Below are 14,409 nucleotides of genomic sequence, written 5' to 3'. Positions count from 1 at the left end.
TCCGCCTCCTGCTTCATGGCCAGAGTCACCCCTTCCAGAGGAAGCTCAAATACCTGTGAGAATGCAGTGAGCAGAGAGGGGGCCAGGGGCGAGCACGTGCTCAGTCCCAAGCGGCAGCTGCACGCTGCTTCAGCAGTTTCTGTCCCGGGAGAATGAAGGCACAAGCATCACTAGGTCTTTGGTTTTTCAAAAGAAAGCAGAAATCCAGACTTTTATGTGTTACCCTGATTTTTAGGTATTGGAAAAGATTTCAGTATTTAGAAACCACACCCCACCTTTGTGGTCCCCCTTTGGCTTACAATCACCAGCTGGTGTCCTCCTGAGTGGGTGTTCTGAGATGCCAGGACAGCCCAACGAGTGGGAAGGAGCAACAGGGGGGCCCCACACCTTCCCCAAGCACCAGCACCCCCAAGGTGAAAGGCTGCCTTTCGAATATTCCCTGCCTTCTGTCCCTATTACCTCTGGCTCATCACAGGATGCTGGTTGCTACAGTGATGAGAAGGGAGGGGTCTGGAGACATCCCATTGCCTGTTCTGCGTGGTTGAATAGCATTGTGGTATCAGTGAGGATTCCAAAAATTCTGCAAGGCCCACTGCCTTCCTCCTCAGTGGGGGAGGATGGAGGCCCAAGAGCAGTCCCTACAAACCCTGCACTCTTCCACCCCTGCCCCAGCTGTCCCCAAATGTGCCACAGACTCCCCAACCCGTGCACTTTGCTTGGGCCGGTGCTCAGCCTCTCGGAGCCCTCCTCCTGTGCCCCCACTCAGGGTGTTCCTGGGCTGGCCCTGCTCTTTCCTCAGCCCACCGCGGCACTCTGCTTGGCTGTCGGTCCCGACAACCTTTCCATTCTCGGTAAAGGTGATCTGTGCCTGTCATTTCTCCTGCTTCCCAGACTGAAAATTCCTCCAGGCTAGCCAGGGACTGGGTCTTACTCTTGTCCCTTCGTGAACAGAGGAGGCAGCCGAACGGAAGACACTGGCTGTCTGTCCCCTGTGGGCACGCTCCCGCCTCCGGCCTTGACACACGCCGTCCTTACTGCCTGGGAAGCCGGCTGCGTTCACACCCGGTGACTGGTGTGTGCGCGGAGGGCGGGGTAGGGTGGGGGGGGGATGTCTGACGTGCCTCTCCTGTTCACTGCCGCGGTTACTTTCACAAAAACCCAGGCAGAAGGGCAGAGTAGGCCCCGTCCTTATTTTATGGACGAGGAAATTGAGGCCTAAACAGGGAATGACTTGTCCAAGATTACTGAGCAAGTGGGTTGTAGAGGTGAGGCTGAGGCGCAAGTTCTGTTTTCTTTTAAGTTCACCTGGCTACCAGACTGGGGCCACGTAAACGTCCTAGAGCCTTAGAGTCAAAGAAAAGAACGTAAAGAACTGGAAAAGGAGTCAAGAAAAATGCAAATAAAGGTTATAAGTATAGGGATATTAACACCAAATAAAGTGGAATTCAAGGCATCAAAGTATTAAATGAGAAAAAGGTAGCTGTTTTATAGTGATAAAAGGAGCAACTGACCAAGAAGGTATAAAACTCATGAACCCTTCTTCTATTCACACACGGGCTGTTCTGTCAATATGCACCTAATAACAGCTTTGAAAAGAAAGCAAAATATGAGAGAAGGCCAAGGAGAGAAGAACAGATCCACTATCATAGTGGGAGATAAATCAGGTAGAAAAAAAAACAGATAAAAACACAGACAATATAAATGGTATAGTTAGCAAGCTTGATCTAACAGAGGTATTTCTAGAACTTTACATCCAATAGAAAATATATCCCCTTTCAAATGCAAGAGGAATGTGCAGAAAAAAACTAGAAAATCTCACAAAGAAAATCTCAACAAATTCTCCATCTTGATATCAGAGAAGCCACAAACATCAACCACAATGCAATAAATTGTGCAAGAAATCAACTAAAAAGCTTTCAAAAATTCCATCCACCTTAAAACATTTTAAAAGCACATACACATTTAGACAAAAGGGTTAATTGTAAACTACTTTAGTAGTGAATGAAATTTGTGATAAGATCTGTGGAATAAAGCCAAAATAGTACTCAGAGAAAAAGAATATACCCATTAGCCTGAAGTACATTTATCAGAAATTAAGAAAGACTGAAAATGATAGTCTCAAACAAGTAATCTCAGAGTGGAAAAAACTTTGATTGACAGGAGCTCATGAATTCCGGGAGGAGTGACCTGGAGGTTTTAATTGACAAGCCCAATATGACCCCAGTTGGACGTGGCTGCTGCTAAGCATGACTGCAGGTTGCATCAACAGAAGTACGGGCTCCATATCCAGGGAGGCGACAGTCTCCCTCCTCTCTGACTGAACAGGCTTTGTGGGAGGTAATGGGTTTTATGTGGGACTCTGACCAACTGGTTCATGTCCAGAGCTAGACTGAACTCTATAATTCCCAGAGTCAGGAGGAATGATTAAAAGAACTACGGGCCCTGGCTGGTGTGGCTCAATGGATTGAGCACCAGCCTGAGAATCAAAGGGTCACAGGTTCCATTCCCAGTCAGGGCACATGCCTGGGTTGCCGGCCAGGCCCCCAGTGGGGGTGCGTGAGAAGCAACCATACACTGATGTTTCTCTCCCTCTTTCTCCTTCCCTTCCTCTCGCTCTAAAAATAAAATAAATAAATAAATAAATAAACTAGAACTATGGCTGTGCAGTCGGAGAAAGAGAAGCACCCGGCTGTCACTGAAGGGCGATGGCCACCACCTCCAAGGGTCAGAGCCAGAGTCAGAAAGTGAAAGCTCCCGAGAGCTCGTTTGGCTAAACCTCAGGAAGATCTTCTCCCAGCCAGAGCTGCCCAGTGTGGAAATTGCAGCCAGAGCCTGTGCCCTGTCACCGCCGGCAGGACTGCCAGGGCTGCGGGCCCAGAGATCTAGCGTCTCTCTTCTCCGGAGAAGTTCCGCTTCCCCTTTTCAAAAGGCTGCTGCGGGAAAACCTCCCTTCGCTCTCCAAAATGGTTCTCAGTGACTGTGCTCCCTTATTTCCGACCAAGAAATTCATTTCTTTTAAACCCTCCTCCTCGTGGGGGATGGCTCAAACAGCGGTTAAGTGCAAATCAGACTTCCTGGGTCAGCAGCCCTGGGTTTGACTCCAGACCACCATTCAAGTTGTGTCCCCGGTGAGTCTCCACCGGGAACCTCCGCTTCCTCCTCAGGGAGATGAGGCGGCACGCAGTCATCCACTCGCCTCCCCCCAGCACACTTCGTGACGTGGAGTGGGGTCGGGCTCCGGGGCCCTGTCTCCCCTCCGCGCCCCTGCTGCTCTGGTGTGTCCCCGCTGTCTGACCCTGGGGAGGGAGCTCATTGGTAAAAGATCTGTAGAACGATTGACACCGTGACTGGATCATCCTAACGCCGGTCCTGGCCTGACCACACCCACAGGGCTGTGGGGCTGACCCGCAGCCAATCCGGGGCCGGAGGGCGCACCAGCAAGGACCTAAGCAGGAGGTGGGCCTCCAGCGTCTGAGCCCGTTTCCATCACGTGTTTAAACACAGTGGTGAAGACTGACGCCTCTGGGGCTGCCGGCTTCCAGCTCTGCTCGGCCTCCTTCCAGTTGCGTGACACTGGACAAGTTACTGAACCATTCTGTCCTGTTTCTTCATCTGCGAAATCCGGATATGAGCAGCTCCTACTTTACAGGGTTATTCTACAAGTCGCATGAGATAATGCAGGCAACTGGCTCCTATTTACCTCCCTGACCTTTGTTCCTGCCCCTCCCTCTCTGCCTCCTCCATTCCACCCAACTGCACAGCTTCCTTGTTGTGGGTCAAACAAACCAGGCTGTCTCCACCTCAGGGTCTTTGCACTCGCTCTCCTCTGCCAGCAACATTCCTGGATATCCACGGTCTCTTTACTTCAGGTCTTAGCTTAAAAGTCACCCTCTCAGAGTGACCTCCCCCACTAGACTGTCAGCTCCTTAAGGACCCTCACTGGCTGCTGTGTCCCCAGCCCCTGGCATGCTTGCTGAGTGAATGTAAGCCCTGCGCCCAGGGCTGGCACGCAGGACGTGTTACTTTTAGCCTGTAGGCTGGATGGAGGCTGTTCCTTGAAAAATCCTCTGCTCAGAGCTACACGCCCTCCCCTCAGGAAATCTGTTCCACCAAACCCTTGAGGGCCACGCTCTCCTGCCCTGACCAGGACCCACATCCTGCCTCTTTTTGGGAGCGAGGGTAAGGGAACTCAGATGCCGGCCCAGCTGGTGAGGGTCCCCAGCAAGTCGCAGCACCCAGGCCTGCTTTAGCCCAGGTCCTGGATTTCTTAAGCAGCCTCCAGGAGGCGAGGAGGCCCATGGGGCCCCCTAGAGTGCAAATGAGTCAGTCGGAGCCAAACCTGAAACTTCAGCAACATCACCACTTCTTGGAAAGGCAGACACACGCAGTGACAGAATGGGGAGTGCTGAGTGGGAGGGAGCAGTGGCCCGGAGGAGGGGTGGGTGGATGGGAGGGACAAGACCTTCTCTACTGCGGCCCCTCCCCCTGGCCCCTTCTGCCAGGCCTTTGCTCCTGGTCTTTCTGATGCCCCTCCTCCGAGAGGCCGCTGACCCCGCCTCTACCCTGCTTCACTTTTCCTCCTAGCACTGCCACTTCCTGACAGGATATGGCAGGCCTCCACTCTCCCTTGTGAACTCTGGGGGCCAGGCATGTTTCCGAATCCAGAACCACTCCGATTATAGGAAGGGCATCTTGTATAAAACCCGAGCCGATGGAAGCACCCCACCCCCACGTGACCAGAGCAGCACCCAGCTATCCATCTCAGGAATCTCTCTGCAGGCCTAGCACACGCTCAAGCCAGGAAGGAGAAGACCCCAAAGAGCTTTGTGGTTAGTTCACCTCAGGTCGTGCTCCCAACTGAGTTATGAAAACCTTTCCGTTTTCGGAGCTCATGCATTTTGAAGTTATAGCTAAGGGGTATAGATCTGTGGGTATACACTTGTTGGCGTATTGCCTGTCTTCTCAATTAGAACTGAATTCCACGAGGGCAGGACTCTGTCCAGTGCCCTGTCAGTGGCCCCTGGCACAGTGCCTGGCACACGTAAGTGCTCGGTAAACACGTGGAGAAGAAATGAATGAGGAAGCCAGGTACTGGATATGGAGGAGTGACTGTCCTAAATGGGGAGAGAAACAGCAATCACTGAGCCACAGGCAAGGTGCCTATGAAGATTATCTCATGAACACCCCCAAATACCCATTTTACTGACAAGCAAACTGAGGCTCAGAAAGGTTAAGCAACCGCTCCAGATCACAGATAGGAAGCAGCAAGCTCACACTGGAACCTGGGGCCCCCATCCTCAAGCCTCTGCCCTTCCCTGTGCCTCTAGCTCAGAGGAGAGTGACTCACTGGAAAATGCACAGGAAAGCAACGGGAATAGGGCCCATCTGATGCTGGCTCTCGCAGGACCCTCCAGCCAGTGCTGGGTTCTCCCATCCACACTCTCCAAGTGCAAGTTCAAGCAACATCTGGGCAAGCTGCTGGCCTCTCTTCTAGACTAGCCAAGGGAAGTCTGGCCAAGTGTGACCAGGCATGTCTCCACAGTGCCGGCCATGAGCAACGCTGGGAAGGCTGTCCCTCTTGGTCACCCCAGCAAACTGGAACGTGGGAAAAAAACACAGGCTGGGGAGAAAAGCAGGTTCAAATCCCTCCCTCTCTCACTGCTAGACATGGGACCTTAGGCAAGGCCACCCCACACGTCTGATTCTCGGTTTCCACAGCAGCAAAACGGGCAGACTAACCCCCCTTTAATGGGGTTCATTTATGTATTTGAACAAATACATAGTGCTTACTCTGTACCAGGCGTTGTTCTATATGCCTGACGCTTATTAATTCATTTCACCATCCCTACAATGGTAGGAAGTAGTCACCGTAATTTCACAAATGTGGAAACTGAGGTCCTGAGAAGTCAGCTACTTAGTATGTAGCACAGCCAGCCTCCGAGCCTGGGTGATGTGGCTCCAGAGGCCACACTCTTCACCTCCAGGCTATTCTGCTTGACAGTGGACAGCAGACATGAGCGTTTGTTGTGGACATACTATGTGTTGCAAATTGTGTTAAGTATCTTATAAAACATGATGCCGTTAGCTCTCGTGAAAGCCCAATTTCACAAACATGAGGAAACTAAGCACCAAGGGCTCCTTGGTCCCCGGCCCCTCCCAGGTGCATGGAAAGCAACTGAGGGCAGTGAGCTGTTTGATCCCAAACTCTCTCCTCCATCCTGGGGCAGGGAGCAGAGGGTAAGGAGAGAAGGGGTCCAGGAAAGGTCTGTTCTCACTTCTCTCCCCCTCACCTCAGTCCTTGCTAAATCTGAGCATCAGGAAACCGAATGCCTTCAGGGACGGCCTCTGCAGCCCTGACTAGGCTCTCTGCAGTCCCAGGACGTGCTGTGCGAAACTCCTCAGCACTGAGTCACTGCCCCGACTGTGGAAACCCTCAGGTCGTCCGGATCTGCTGGTAAATGGTGTGTTGTAACCACGGCGACTCACTAGTGGTTTCCCCGCTGCTGCCTTCCCATGGCCTCCCTCCAGATTCCACTCCGAAGGCCTGGGCGGGGCCCAAGAATAGGCACTGAGACTCTCAGGGCTCAGGCAGAGGTAGGACACACTGGCCTACTCCTCAGCACAGCGTTCGAGACCCCACAGGGGTGTCCAACCTTCTGGTGCTTCTGGGACACACTGGAAGAAGAGTTGCTTTGGACCACACATTAAATACACAAGCACTGACAAAAACTAATGAGCACAAAAAGTTGTTAAGTAAATGTATGATTCTGTGTTGGCCCGCATTCATAGCCATCCTGGGCCATGGGCTGGATCCCCTGTGTCTACAACATCACCAGGCCCACCTTTCCACCCCTCTCTGGCTTCTCCTCACTCCCTAGGCACCCCCTGCCATGCCTTTCACATTTCCCAGCCTTTGTCCATGCTGCTCCCACTGCTCAGCATCGCTTTCCCCTCGTTGTCCCCCTGCCGAGCTCCTCTACTCCTCTTCCGAGGCTAGGTCAAGGGTGCCTGCTCCGTGAAGCTGTCTCACTGCCCCATGAAGAGCTGACCACCTGTAGGCGCTCCCCACTCCCAGAAGGAGACCTCCTTCAGCACAAACATCAGGGCCCTGAGCAGCACTGGAACAGTGCGGGTCGGCGAGGGGAGCCCTGTGAGGGCTAGTGAGTGAGGGAATGGCCGGGCTGGTCCCATCCCGGTCCACATCAGCACCCTCCTCTGTAATCAGGTTAAAGTAGCTGAGTTCAGGGGCCTTTGCAGGACTCTGGAATCCCCTGACTATGTGGGACACCAGGGCCAAATGGACACCCGAGCCTTCCGTTTCCCCAAAAGACTTTAGGATTTTAATAAAGGCACTGATGTCCCAGCAAATGCTCCAGCTCCTAAGAGACCACCCACGGGGAGTAGCTGCAGGGGGTCACAGCTCACAGAGGGCTGGGGACAGGCAGAAACTAGGACTCAAGCAGGATTACTGCCGGCCTGGGGGCAACCTAGCAGGGGAACCCTAGCATCAGCAACCAGCCTGCTGTTTGTTGCCAGTCTCTCCTAATTACAGGAAATACAAATTTTGATTTTCATTTTTGAATACAGATTCCTTGATTTATTGAAGGTGAATATCACGGGAGGGGCCCTGGGAATATGCAGTTTAACCAAATCCCCTGGAGAATTTGTTTATGGGGTAGTTTGACAAATATTGTTGACAGGTGGAGGGCAGCAAGCTCTGACGACAGAGTGCCTTAGTTGCCGTCCTGATCCACACTTTCCAGGTGGGCCTCACCTTGGGCATGTTATTTAAGCTGCCTGTGCCAAGGCATCCTCATCTGAAAAATGGCCATACAACAGCACCGACCAGTCAGGTTATTTTGAGATTTAATTCAGAATACCTTCAGTGTTCAGAACAGAGACTGCACAAAATAAGCCCCAGAAAATTATTCCTAGTATTTGGTCGATCCAACAATATTCCAATAAGGAGACCAAAGGTGGGAAGGACCCTATTTCCTCAGATTCTTTGACCTCCTATCCACTCGTACAGTTTCAGAATTGTCCCACCCTTTCTCTGCCCACAATCCTTACCAAACTCAGAGAAGGGGCCTGCATAGCCCAAGACCTGTATCACCTCACGCTTTCCACATCCCAAAGCCCCCGAGAGGCCGTCCCCGCAGATGTCCCAGACAGCACGACTTCGAGGGAACCGGGCTTCTGAGCACCTGGAAGCCAGCCTTCCTTCCCAGCTCCCCGCCGCGGCTGCCCTGGACGCCGTGCACCGACCTGGCCGCCACCCAAGCGCGGGTCGCAGCAGTCCCGGGTCACCGCGCCAGGCCCCGCCGGCGGCCCGACATTTCTCCGACGACGGCTACGAGCTTCGGGTCACCGCGCCTAACCCTAACCCCGCCTCCACTCCGCACGAACCTCCACCTCGGGCCCCCCGTCCCACCTGTGTACTCCCGTCCATTCCACAGCCGGCGCCCGAGCGAGAAGTGGGAAGCCTGGGACAGTCCAGCCGATGGCGCTGCGCGGGACTTTCCGGGGTGGGGGACTCGGCCCGCCCTCCTTCCTGTGCCCGCCCCCAAGTTTGCTTGCGGCGCCCCGCCCTCTGAGGGCGCAGGATCCGCGTCTTTGTCACTGTCCCTCCGCCCCCTCAAGGTCCGGCCGCTGAATTTTCCTGGGGGCGCCCCTAGTTCGCCATTTCCCCAGCAGAAGCCGGAGGTCACGGCCTGCGGAGAACCCACAGTAGTTCCCCGGTGATCTCAGAATAAAAGCGCATCTCCCGACGAGGCCCCATTCTCTCTGGCCGTTCCCTGCGCCCCTCCCGCCGCCCTTCCTGCCCCCGCCCCCAGTTGACTCTGCGGATCCGGCAGCATTGCGTTTTGGGCAGAGGGGTTTGGCAGCTTAATTCTTCTTCCCTCCCCAGCAGCTTAACAACTGCTAAGTGTCAATGTGTGATCTTCCCACACATGTTTCCCACAAATGTTCCCACCTGCATAGGTGTGTTAGGCTCCAGAAAAAGTTAGTAAAACAACCCTTCAATCACTAGCTAGTACAACCTGCTAGTACAATCACTAGCTAGGTACAACCTAGCTAGTACACAAGCTAGGCCCCCCGTGCTAAGGGGTTGTATTAACTCATTTAATCCTCACAACTCCCTATGAGGGAACTCTATGGCTACCACCCATTTTATAGATGGGGAAACGGAGGCACAGGGTCACACAGCAGATGTGGCATTCTCACCCAGGCTCCATAGACCACTAACCACTGGACACCATAAAAGCCCTGATGCAGCCACAAGGTAGGAAAAATACTAAACGGACAAAGAATTCTAGGTAACAAGAGGTCCCAAGAACAAAGGAAAAAGAGAGGGACCTATCAGGCCAGTGGGCCTGGTGGTTAGGACGTATCCTTGAAGAGGACACATTGAGCTGAGAACCTGAAGAGGAGGTGAGCGAGACTAGGTTAGGGAGAGAGAACAGCAAGTGCAAAGGCCCTGGGATGGGAACCAATTTAGCATGTTGCAGGAATTGCCTGAAGGCCAGATTAGCTGGAGAACATTCAGGAGGGGAGAGCAGAGAGAGAGGTGAGGTAGGAAATGTGCAGGCTCAGGCTCGGCAGTGCTGGGGACCCAGAGAGAATTCTGATCGCACCTTGCCCTCCAGGAGCTGCTGGTCTGAGAATGGGAGCAAACTCCTTGGAGCCAGGGGCAGCCCAGTGGGGTTGCTGGTGGGGTTGCTGTGGTGGAGGGTGAGCCAGGGAAGCAGCGAAGCCACTGGCGAGTGAGGGTGGGCTTCAGGGCAACGGGGGCAGGGAGGGACAATACTTCAGTTCTCTTTTCTTATTCTTCACACACTCATTCTTTCTTGGTGTTACTGTGTGCCTAACTTGTGACAGGTGCTAAGGATGCAGATATGAAGATATGGAACAGACATGGGTCCTGCCCTCTGAGACCTTATAACCAAGTGGGCAAGACAGCCACTGATCCTCAAGTACATGACAGTATAGTGGACTCAGTCTCCCAGAGTAGTCAGTCTTCCTGGAGGAGGTTACCTCTGATGATGCCTCCAAGGGTCAGTGGAGAGAAGGAAGGGAAAAAGGGATAGGTGTTCAGGTGGAGAGGACTAAAGGAGCAAACACTTGGAGGTGAGCCATGGTGGGTTGGGGTGGCACTGGAAAAACAGCATTACTCAAAATCTATTTATTGATACTTCTATGTGCTAGGTCCTGAGCAAGGTGCTGGAAAGAGTGAGAAATAGATGCTGGCCCTGCTTTCCTAGCCCTGGGGGTGTGGTTGGGGCCCTGACAAGTAAACAGACACAAGCAATTGAGTATAATGAACTCTGTGATGAGGTTAGAATTAGGGTTAGGGTTAGTGGAGGGGAGAGGAGAAGGACTTTAGGAAGGACCTGGGAGCTTGGGCTTCCAGAGGGAGTAGGAACTGGCTGGACAAGGTGTGAACTGCACAGGTCAGGTAGCAATTCCACATTCACATTGGACATGAATTTTACAAGACACACCCAGGCAGCTCCAGTGGGTTGCTTCACTGAGAAGCATTTGATCCTGCCTAGAAAAGCTCACACACACTCATACTCACCCACACATACACTCACTCACATCCACAGACCACCTGCCCAAACACCTTCACTCACACTTCACACTCATGCTTCACACCCATGTACTCACATACACACACTTGCACTCCTCATATATCAACACATATTCACACTCATATTCACCCTATGTTCCTATTCACCATACTCAGTCCCCATGTGCCACATACATTCATAGTCAGTCAGATTTATCCACGTGCCCCCTCATGTTCACACTTCCACTTCCACACACAGTCATACCCACACACGGACTCAAACTTACACACATCACTCCCTTTCACACTCGCACTACCTCACACACCCACAGTCACACTCATTCATTACTCGCACACCCACACAAGCAATATTTGAGCCCAGGCAGTGTAGAATGAACATCATGGGCTTCCCTTTGTAAAGAAGAAACCTTCTTTCCTCCAGCCCTGGTGTCTCTGAGTTTGTGCCCAATGTCATCTGGACAGGACAGCAGAAGTCTCACTTTGGGAACATGTGGCCTGGGCTGACTGGACCCAAACTGGGCTCCCACCCTGTGTTCTGCATCTTTAAGTCATTCTTCTTTTTCGTCACTTGCCACCAGTCCCCCTGCGTCTGAACACCAATCCTGTTGTTTGCTGACTATTGGACTTCGGGCAGAGCAGATCAGTCCCTGTGCCTCACCTTCCCCGTCAGCGAAGTGGGGGTGACGCCGGACCGAACCTCAGATGGCTGTGTGAGGGCGGAGGGATGAAACACCGAGAAGGGCCCGGCGCATGTGAGGCGCTCCATCCGCGTTCACCCTTGTTCTTGTCAGAGCCACGAGGAGAGAAAGAAGCCAGACCAGAGCCTGCCCCTCGGCCTGTTTGCCGGGTCCTGAAGAGGGGCGGACACTGAAGACAGGAAGGGGCAGAGCAGGTGGGGTCGGTGCCAAGACATTCGGGAAATCTGGGGGAAGGGGATGCGGGAAGTCTTTGTACTTTTCTTGCAACTTTTCTGTGAGTCTGAAATTATGTGAAAACTAAGTGTTAAAGAAAACAGGGCATTGTCCTGAGGCCCAGGAGAGATAACAAATGTGAAGGTTGTCGTCTTGCACGCAGTCCCGCTCCAAGCTGTCCAAACCTTGTCAGGAGCTGCTCTGTGTCAGGCCTTGGAGAGGGGCCTGGAGGCCCCCGAGTAATAAAACCTCCGGCCCTCATTCCAGGGCCTTCCCCAGTATGGGCCTCAATACAGGTTCAGATCACATTATGACACAACACACTCACTTGTTTTAAAAAAATTAATAACAGTGATTGTAAAAATTTTACAACTGTGGAATTACAGAAAAATTGATAGTCCAGAGAGCACCCATAAATCCCCTCCCCTGCACACAACTTCCCTGGTTATTAACGACTTGCATTAATGTGGTATTGGCACATTTGCTACAAGTGGTGAACCGACGTTTAAGCATTACTGTTACCTTAAATCCGGAGTTCACTCTTTCTCTAGTGCGGTGCTGTGGGTCTCCACAGCTGCTTGTGTCTACCAAAACAGGAACGTAAAGAACAGTTCAACCTCTTAACAGCTTCACCTATTCATCCTTCTATCCTAAACTTTGGATGCCACTGACTTTTTTACTGTCCCTGGAGTTTGGCCTTTTCCAGAATGTCATAGTTGAAATCAGACAGTATAGTATAGCCTCTTTTTAAAGATTTTATTTATTTATTTTTAGAGAGGGGAAAGGAGGGAAAAGAGAGGGAGAGAAACATCAATGTGTGGTTGCCTTTTGTGCGCCCTACACTGGGGACCTGGCCGCAACCCAGGTATGTGACCTGACTGGGAATCGAAATGCAGCCCTTTGGTTCACAGGCTGATATTCAACCCACTGAGCCACACCAGCCAGGGCAGCCTTTGCTTCTTTGTCAAAGATCAACTGACTATATTTGTGTGGATCTTTTTCTGGGCTTTTATTCTGCTCCCTTAACTTGTGCATCTGTTCTTTCACTGATACCATGCTATGTTGATTATTGTAGCTTTATAAGTCTTGAAGTTGGGTAATGCTAGCTCCTCAACTTTGTTCTCCTTCATCAGTATTGTGATGACTATTTTGGGTCTTTTGTCTTTCCATAAAAGCTTTAGAATCAATTTGTCAATATTCACAAAATAACTTGCTGGGATTTTATTGGGATGTGTTGAATCTCTACATCAAGTTGGGAAAAATTGTCATCCTAACAATATTGACTTTATCTATTCATAAAGAGAATACCTCTCCATTTGTTTAGGTCTTGGATTACCATGTGCTCAGTGGTCTCATTTAATCTTCAAACAACCTTATATGTTCCCATTTTATAGATGAGGAAATTGAGGCTCAGGGAGGTTAAGTGACTTGCCCAAGGTCTCACTGATAACATGCGAGAACACTGGACCACGCCCAATATCTGCCCTGCTCCACAGCCTGTGCCCTTACGCACTCTGCTATACTTCCTCTCTGGGATTCTATCCAGAGGCTATACCTGTGGCCTTTCTTTCCTTGAGAGAAGGACCCAGATCAAAATGAGCCAATGTCCTAATGACTGGTTGGCATTGTGACCTATTTTGTCCACTGTAGTGTAGATGTTGTTGATGCCCCACCCGTATCCCCCCACATTTACCAGTCCCAACTCACCAGTCACTGCCAGCACCTGCAACTCTGCCCAAGGGCATTCTCTGGCCACAGAGCCAGCTTTACCTGAGCAGAGGGTATATGGAGAGTTGATGCCCACAAGAGCAGGCCTTAGCAATGAAGATTGGAATTGGAATATAAATCTCCCAGTTTCCTCACTTTTCAGGGAATGCAGGGGGACAACTCTGAGACATGTTTAGCAGTCTCCCAGAAGTCCCAGAGAAATTAAGTCCCAGTCCTTCAGCTCATGAATGCACCTCCACTGGCTTTTCAAAATTTTTAATCCTCACCACCGGACTTGCCTACTGATTTAAGAGAGAGGAGAAAGGAAGGCGAGAAACAGGGAGAGAAACATTGATGTGAGAGAGAAACATTGATTGATTGGTCTTGTACATGCCCTGACCAGGGACCTAACCCACAACCTAGGTATGTGTCCTGACTGGGAATCAAACCCACAACCTTTTGGTCAATAGGACAACACTCCAACAAACTGAGTCACACTGACCAGGCCTCCACTGGCTTCTTTCCCTCCTCCTTTCACTTACCCTCTCTCTCACTATGTCTACTTAAATAATCTCTCATGTAAGTGAAGTGCACTCCTTATCTCAGGAACTTCTGGGGCTATCTAATCTAAGTTGCCCCCTCTTGTAGCATCCTTGATATTGCTCTGAAAAACCACCACCCCCCTAGCTCTCAGTACAAATAAATTAGGTAGAATTGACTCTACTCCCACTCCAAAATTGGGCGGTTGACTCAGGGGTGGCCAATCAGAACACTGTGGTCCCTTAGCCTTTGTGATTTGGTAAGAGATAGGCATGTGATCCATCAGAGCCAATGAGGTGCTTTGAGATTTTGAAGGGGGGGGCAACCAAAACAGTCACCTCCCCTTTCCACTGGTGTCTCTCACTTGTATCAGCTGGAGGATGTAGGGCTGCAGCTCTGGCAGCCATCTTGCCTGACACCAGCTTTGCTGCTTTTTCTGAATATAAAGATAGAACAAGTTTGTAGGAGGTTGCATTGATGGTCCCAATTCTTTATACCTCCCTGTACACATACTCCTTGCCTTCTAACTTATAAGTATCTCTTACCTGGAGTTCAGGCTCAGCCACATGACTTGTTTTGGCCAATGAAACATTAGCACATATGGTGGGGCAGAAACTTGAAATTCACTTCCATGATTGGACTTATTTGCATTTATGCCAT

General features: G+C 51.4%; 1 protein-coding gene across 2 annotated transcripts in view; it reads right to left on the bottom strand.

The window, feature by feature from the left end:
• LOC123825528 (interleukin-4 receptor subunit alpha-like) overlaps positions 1–8,554 on the bottom strand; it is a 35,330-nt gene extending 26,776 nt beyond the window's left edge. The window contains exon 1 of one of the 2 annotated variants that reach the window (XM_045848999.1): positions 8,432–8,554. The gene's annotated coding sequence lies outside the window, so the exon portion shown is untranslated. The remainder of the gene's footprint in view (positions 1–8,431) is intronic. The other variant, XM_045849000.1, reaches the window with a different exon arrangement.
• Positions 8,555–14,409: the final 5,855 nt, after the last annotated feature.

The sequence above is a fragment of the Phyllostomus hastatus genome, unplaced genomic scaffold (genome assembly GCF_019186645.2).
Source record: "Phyllostomus hastatus isolate PE091 unplaced genomic scaffold, TTU_PhHast_1.1 phas_contig_64, whole genome shotgun sequence".
NCBI classification, from domain to species: domain Eukaryota; kingdom Metazoa; phylum Chordata; class Mammalia; order Chiroptera; family Phyllostomidae; genus Phyllostomus; species Phyllostomus hastatus.
Note: the sequence above shows the minus strand (reverse complement) of the source record. Positions and strands in the feature narration are given on the sequence as shown.